This window comes from Podarcis raffonei, chromosome 2 (genome assembly GCF_027172205.1).
Source record: "Podarcis raffonei isolate rPodRaf1 chromosome 2, rPodRaf1.pri, whole genome shotgun sequence".
Classification (NCBI taxonomy): Eukaryota; Metazoa; Chordata; class Lepidosauria; order Squamata; family Lacertidae; genus Podarcis; species Podarcis raffonei.
In genome coordinates this window covers 123,200,161-123,207,469 of record NC_070603.1, presented here as the reverse complement: position 1 = coordinate 123,207,469, position 7,309 = coordinate 123,200,161, and the positions used below count along the sequence as shown (strand labels likewise).

Genomic DNA, 7,309 nt, shown 5'->3' with positions numbered 1-7,309 from the left:
AGACATTGTCACAGTCATGTCACAGGAAACAACGTGGAAGGTCAAGTCCACCACAATAAGGAGCAGATAGAACCCCTATCTTGATTGGATAAAAACTACTGGAAAAAAAGACATTCGGTAGAAACTAAAGACACTATGCCCGTGGCTGAGGATAATTGTTTGAACCCTTCCAATGGGTATTGGGGGGGGGGAGGGAAAGGAAAAAATTGTACAGCAAATTTAAAAATTGTAAGAATATATGTAAAAAATTGAATATTTTTTTTAAAAAAAGAAAGTAATGCAAAACAGATTAATCAATTCCAGACTTTTAAAAACAACTAAAACAGCAATTTAACATGAATTTTACTATCTAAGGAGATCATTGATCCATAAAATGAAAGCAATAATGTACTGGACTATAAAAGAAAGAAGACAGTAGTTTAGATTAAAATTAAAATTATTATTTTTTCTTACCTGCACTGATGATAGACATTGTTTGGATGGGGCTTTTATGCATTGCCGCAGTCACACAATCAATCAAAAACAGAGAACAAGCCACAGTCACAAAAATGAAAAAAGCCAAATAAAAACGCAATTACTTTTAGCAAAAACAAAAGCACCAAATAAAAGCTCCAAATATCACCTCAGAACACTGCAATTGGAAATGGAAGGCTTTGATTACAATGGGGGGATGCAAATTAGCAGCGCAACAGTGAAAAAGGCTCAGGAGCACGTTCGGCTTCCGAAGCAAAGTTCGCAAACTGGAACACTGACTTCCAGGTTTGCAGCATTTGAGTTCAAAGTTGTTCAGGAACTAAGCTGTTTGAAAACCGAGGTACCACTGTATACAGACATGGTTGCCATATATCCAGAATTGTAAGCAGCGTCTGGGCGGAAATTGCTGAAATGTCCGGGAAAATCTGGACATATGACAGCCCATGTTGCAAGCGTAGATTTCGGCAAACGTCACTTGAAATAGATACGCACCCCCCCAGTTCCTTCAAGCCCCCCTCATATGGCTTGGTTTCAGACCCTTGATGATCTTGATTGACTCCTCTGAATCATCTTCATGAAGTTTTCCCTTAGCATGTAGCTAGCTGTAAATCTTAAATTTACTTTCCACAGTTGCTCCCATAAAGCAAAGTCAATGTTTTGTCCTACATCTCTGGCCCAGCTTCTCATTCATGATTTTATCATTTCATTCTTTGTATCCCACTCCAGTAACATTTAGATAATATTTTAACCCTGGAGCCTAATAACTGCCTTTCAAACTGTGAGTTTTGTTCTGCAAATCCGTTTTTAAAAATCTGACTTAAATGTTGCATTCAACTGATGGTAAATTGACCAGTCTCCCTCCCACCTAGAGGAAGAAGTTCCCTTTATAGGGACCCCACATACAATGAAGCAATACCACACGGCCCTAAACCTAACCTCCTAATACATTGACCTCAGCGGGTATTGGTCTGCTGTGTCAAAGTTTTACTGGACGTTTGGACAATATTGGTGAGAGCACCTGTAATCTCAGGGTCACCACTTCCCCTGGAATAAGAATCACTTCCGTCCAAACCAGTAAGTATGTCTGTAATTATGACAATCTGACCAATGCCTAGACGACTTAAGCCCTATATCAGACTCCTCTCCATGGGTTTCCCCCCAAATATAGAGCATGGTCCAATCCCCTGGACATTCTCAGACTTACAGAAGTCCTTCTCAAGGTCATGAAGGAATCTGAAGAGGTGATTCAAGCAACACAAAAGGAGATGTCTCCTAAAGATCAGGAGGAACTTTCTGATAGTAAGAGCCAGCAGTGAAAAGGAACTCCCTCAGAAGGGGGTGGACTCTCCTTCATTGGAGGTCTATAAGAAGAAGTTGGATGGCCATCTGTCATGGATGCTTGAAATGATTTTTTTCTGCGTTGGCAGGTGTTGGACTAGATTCCGAATCTACCATTCTATTATTCACCATGCTGTGAGTTCTTGAATTGACTTTTTTACGAGGGAAATTTTATCTACATTCCATGCGCTGATATGCTTTCAACCCTGTATGAATTATTTGGTGGGCCATGAGAGTGGCACTCTGACTGAAGGCCTTCCCACATTCCAAACACTAAGAAGATTTCTCTCTGGTGTGAATTCTGTGATGCAAAGCGAGACTGCGGCTGTGACTGAAGCTCTTTCCACATTCAAAGCACTGATAGGGTTTCTCCCCTGTATGGATTCTTTGGTGGGAAGCGAGATGGGCGCTCTTACTGAAGCTCTTCCCACATTCCAAGCAGTGATTGGGTTTCTCCCCTGTATGTATTCTTTGATGAAAAGCGAGACTGTCCTTTTGACTGAAGCTCTTTCCACATTCCAAGCACTGATAGGGTTTCTCCCCTGTATGGATTCTTTGATGGGAAGCGAGATGGGTTCTCTGACTGAAGCTCTTTCCACATTCCAAGCACTGATAGGGTTTCTCCCCTGTATGGATTCTGTGATGCAAAGCGAGACTCTTGCTGTGACTGAAGCTCTTTGAACATTCAAAGCAGTGATAGGGTTTCTCCCCTGTATGGATTCTTTGGTGGGAAGCGAGCTGGGTTCTCTGACTGAAGCTCTTTCCACATTCCAAGCACTGATAGGGTTTCTCCCCTGTATGGATTCTTTGATGGCAAATGAGATGTTCTCTGTGACTGAAGCTCTTCCCACATTCCAAGCACTGGTATGGTTTCTCCCCTGTATGGATTCTTTTATGGATTATGAGATGGGAGCTTTGACTGAAACTTTTCCCACATTCAAAGCACTGATAGGGTTTCTCCCCTGTATGGATTCTTTGATGGGAATAGAGACTCTGACTTTGACTGAAGCTCTTTCCACATTCCAAGCACTGATGTGGTTTCTCTCCTGTATGAACTTTTTGATGGGAATAGAGACTCTGTCTGTGACTGAAGCTCTTCCCACATTCCAAGCACTGAAAGGATTTCTCCCCTGAATGAATTCTTTGATGGGAAGTGAGACTGTCCTTTCGACTGAAGCTCTTCACACATTCCAAGCACTGATAGGGTTTCTCCCCTGTATGGATTCTTTGATGGGAAGTGAGACTCTGACTGTGACTGAAACTCTTCCCGCATTCCAAGCACTGATAGGGTTTCTTCCCTGTATGAATTCTTTGATGGGAAGTGAGACTGTGGCTGTGACTGAAGCTTTTTCCACATTCCAAGCACTGATAGGGTTTCTGCCCTGTATGAATTCTTTGATGGGAAGTGAGACTGTGGCTGTGACTGAAGCTTTTTCCACATTCCAGGCACTGAAAAGGTTTCTCCCCTGTATGAATTCTTTGATGCAAAGTGAGACTGCTGCTTGCACTGAAGCTCTTTCCACATTCAAAGCACTGATAGGGTTTCTCCCCTGTATGAATTCTTTGATGGGACGTGAGATGTATGCTTTGATTAAAGCTCTTTCCACATTCTAAGCACTGATAGGGTTTCTCCCCTGTATGAATTCTTTGATGGCAAGTGAGATGTGATCTGTGACTAAAGCTCTTTCCACATTCTAAGCACTGATAGGGTTTCTCCCCCGTATGAATTCTTTGATGGGAAGTGAGACTGTCCTTCCGATTGAAGCTCTTTCCACATTCTCTGCAGTGATACAATTTCTCTCCTCTGTGAATTCTTTCATGTGAAGTGAGGCTATCCCTCCGAATAAAGCTCTTTCGTTGATTGGAGGTGGACTGGGAGCTCTGGCCGATGTTCTCTCCATACTCTGAATATTTATTTGATTTCTCCGATATGTGGATTCTGTTGTGGTCTCCCTTGTTCTTCCCTTCCCATTCATCACCATCTGCAACGAAGAGAGAAGATAATTATTGCCTCAGGAAGAAATGGAGCTCCAGATTATTGAACAAAGTTCCCCGCCCCTCATCTCACCAAGAGACTTGAGAGTGCTCCGTTTCAGCCTCAAGAGGGCAGCCTTGAAGTCTAACTTAATGGCATTGTAGATGTGTGGCATCTTCAACCCCCTAACACTTGAGCACGCCTGAGGGTGCCTGACTCTCTTGAAACCAATGGGCCACACTGCCAGCATACTGCGACCGGGGCGCAGATGACACAGAACCATCAAACCCACCACCTGACCCCTCCCCCAGCAATGCACTGCCATGTTAGGGTAAGTTGTGCTAAGTCTGCATTGCTGCCCCGGACCCCAACTCCACTCAGAGCGAAGGGGACGTGCTTCACATCCATTATTGAACAACGTTAACGAATGCTTGTGATAAAGGAAGGACTGAAGTTAGATGTGAGGCCTTACAATAGTTTTCACTGCCTTTGTTTCCTGGTAATAACTGACATATTGCTTGGCTTTTATCTGGGATAGATTTGATTTGGCTCAATCCTGGAATCCACCCCGTATGCAAGGTCAGTCATCTCTTTGGTCAATCAAATGCAAACAGAAGCCAAAACAACAAACCTGACAGAAGTTACTTCAACTTCCCTAAAAACTCTCAAGCCCACATTTAAGAAGGCCTGGGTGGTTCAGACAAGCCTGGTCATTGTTTCAAAATGCATGACTAGACAAAGAATATTCACAAACAGTTGATATCCCTCCATTCAGGGCTCACGGTGTGGATGTTAGAATCCCAGATGCTGTTGGTCTCCATCCAAATAGTGGTGGTTCATCAAATAGAGCAGGGATGTGCAACAGGTCGATCACGATCTACTGGTTGATCCCTGCGAGGTTTTGGTCAATCGCAGTCAATCGCTGGCCCCCTCCCGGATCCTCCCTCCATTGTTGGAGAATGGAAGACAGAGCTTACAAACTGAGGCTGGAGGCTGTTTTCCCCCCAGCGCTCCTTTGGTGAGTTGCTAATAAAAGCTCAACAACTTTGACCTGAACCCCTACAAAACAGGGGTAGATCACTCCAAGTTTTTAATTCTGCAAGTAGATCGCAGTCTCTTGGAAGTTGGCCACCCCTGAAATAGAGGTATGTATGGAATTTCAAAATTGATGTTATGATCTAACAGGGAATTTTAACGAGAGGGTCCATGATCCCTCAATTCTCCTTCTTGACTTCCTTACAAAAAGCTCTCTTGTCAGGATCCAGCAACGTCCCTGCCTCCTCTGAAACAAGCAGGAACACCTTCACCTGCACACTCCCCATCAGCTGTTGCCTCAATCTAAATTTGGTCTAAATTTAAACCTTTTCCTAAATATCTTTCTTCACTTTGAATCTCCTCTCATTTTCATGAGGAGACCAACTCTGTATAGTTTAATTGGTAACAGAAGATGGAAAATGACTATTACTCACACTTAATCTAAGCACGACAGTCACAAGAGCTTCTGACTAGGAATTCGGCTATGCGATGTTGAATGTTCTCTGTTCTCCGCTGTTTACCCTTTTTTGTTTCAATTTATACCAATTCATGAACCCAGAACTCATACACTGATCACCAACGAGGAACGACATGTTATTCCTGCAAATTTATTTAGTCTACATATTTGTATCATATATTAGCCTTATATGATCCTTGTTTTTAAAAGAAAAGGAAAAGTTATTCCTAAAAGAAAAGAAAAAGGCAAAACACAGAGGCCCCATCGGCAATCAGTCCTGAAATTAGGATCAGGTAATTTAAAGAATCATGGCTTCTAGTGCTGTGCAATGGATCAGTGAGTTCTCTGACATTGGTAGGGCATTCAGAGCACAGTACTGGCACCAATACATCGCGGTGGCCGGGGAGCTGTGACGTATTCCTGGCTCAAATTGCCTGCAGATGTCAAAGGCGCTGGAAGGCAGGTGGAGGAGCCCAAAAAGGTGCCCACCTTCTCAAACTCCATCCGCCTGCCTGCCTCATCCCACCCCCAAAATGAGCAAGCCCCAGTACCTCTCCAGCCCCATCCATCCATGTCCCCATCTCCCCTCCCCTGGGACTCACCAGATATCTCGGAAGACCCTGGGAGGGAACGCTCAGAGGCTGTGAGGAGGGATGCAGGAGACAACCTGACCAGGTCAACTGTCCATCTTCCCCCTTCCATCCTCACTAGGTTTACAGATTCAGACTCTTTCATCCTTCCTGAGGAGTCGAGAAGCCACCACAAGCTGCAGGGTCCTGGGAGAGAGGAAGAAACGAAGGGAGCCTCAGAGGCCCTGCAGGGATTCTCCTGCCCTAGATATCCCCCTGCTCCTGGAGAAGCACAAATGGGGCAGCCCTGTTGGGATACTGCCAGGGAGATAAAGTCCATCTGAGCCCCCAAGCTCCTGCCGGACGATCCATTGATCTCCCGTAGACAGGCAATATCAGCTATCAGCGACACGAAGCCTCAAGAATTTAGATTGCCACATTCTTAGGCTGGTGCACACTCTATCAGCAGAATTCACACAGCAAAAGATGCACAGCAGGAGAGCATATTTACAGTTTATTCAGCGTTGGTCAGAACATAGAAACCATGACCGTCTGCTTCGGTCTGCTCAGGCAACAAGAAGAAACGAAAGCAACGACACAACATAAACATCCTGTGAGACAGGAAACACGCAGGCTGTGACACAAACATCCTGCTCCCTTTTAAGGTGGAACGGAAATATCCTAACATCCTCCCCCTTTCCGTGTAACCTGTAGTACATGTGGTTCAACCCAATTGCAACCTTTGTACGTAAACCTTAAGTTGTTCTCTGTTAACAACCTTAGACAACAGATCAGCAGGAATTTCATTTCCTGGCATGTAGGACACCTGAATGAGTCCTTTCTGAATACACTCTCTTGCATGATGTAGCTTAATCTGCAAGTACTTGGTTCTTTGCTTGTAACTCTCCGAGTTCAGCAAAGCCAAACAAGATCTATTGTCTTGATACACTTGTATAGGACATTTCACAGAAACCCCGATGTCCTTAAACAGTTGCATCAACCATTCACAATCCATGAGTGAAAATGACAGAGCATTGAGTTCTGCTTCACAGGAACTTAGGCTAACTGTCATCTGCTTTTTGCACAACCAGTCAAACAGGCAGTGGTTGTACATGTAGCATACTCCAGAAGTGCTTGTACCATCCGTGGTGTCACTTCCAAAACTCGCATCTGCAAAGATGTCGGATTCTCAGCCAGCAGAGCCAGCGTAGCTCTGAGGAATTTGGCCACCCTCCAGGTGCCCGGCTTGAATCCTTGACCTCCTGTGCCAGCGACTCCCGGCAAGATCAAGGGAGGTCTCCAATCGGTGATTCTTCCCAACGTGAAAGAAGAACACACCATTCCTCCCCCTCCCATAACCAGGGGGGGGAATGAGACAGACAGAAATATATCTACATGCTTTATTCCTGTCTTTCCAGCAGTACAGAGAAAACACGTCTGTACCCTCTGATTCACAACGGC

General features: G+C 44.5%; 1 pseudogene; it reads right to left on the bottom strand.

The window, feature by feature from the left end:
- Positions 1 to 578: 578 nt before the first annotated feature.
- The window catches only part of LOC128409335 (zinc finger protein 850-like), a 42,412-nt pseudogene continuing 35,681 nt past the window's right edge, over positions 579 to 7,309 (bottom strand).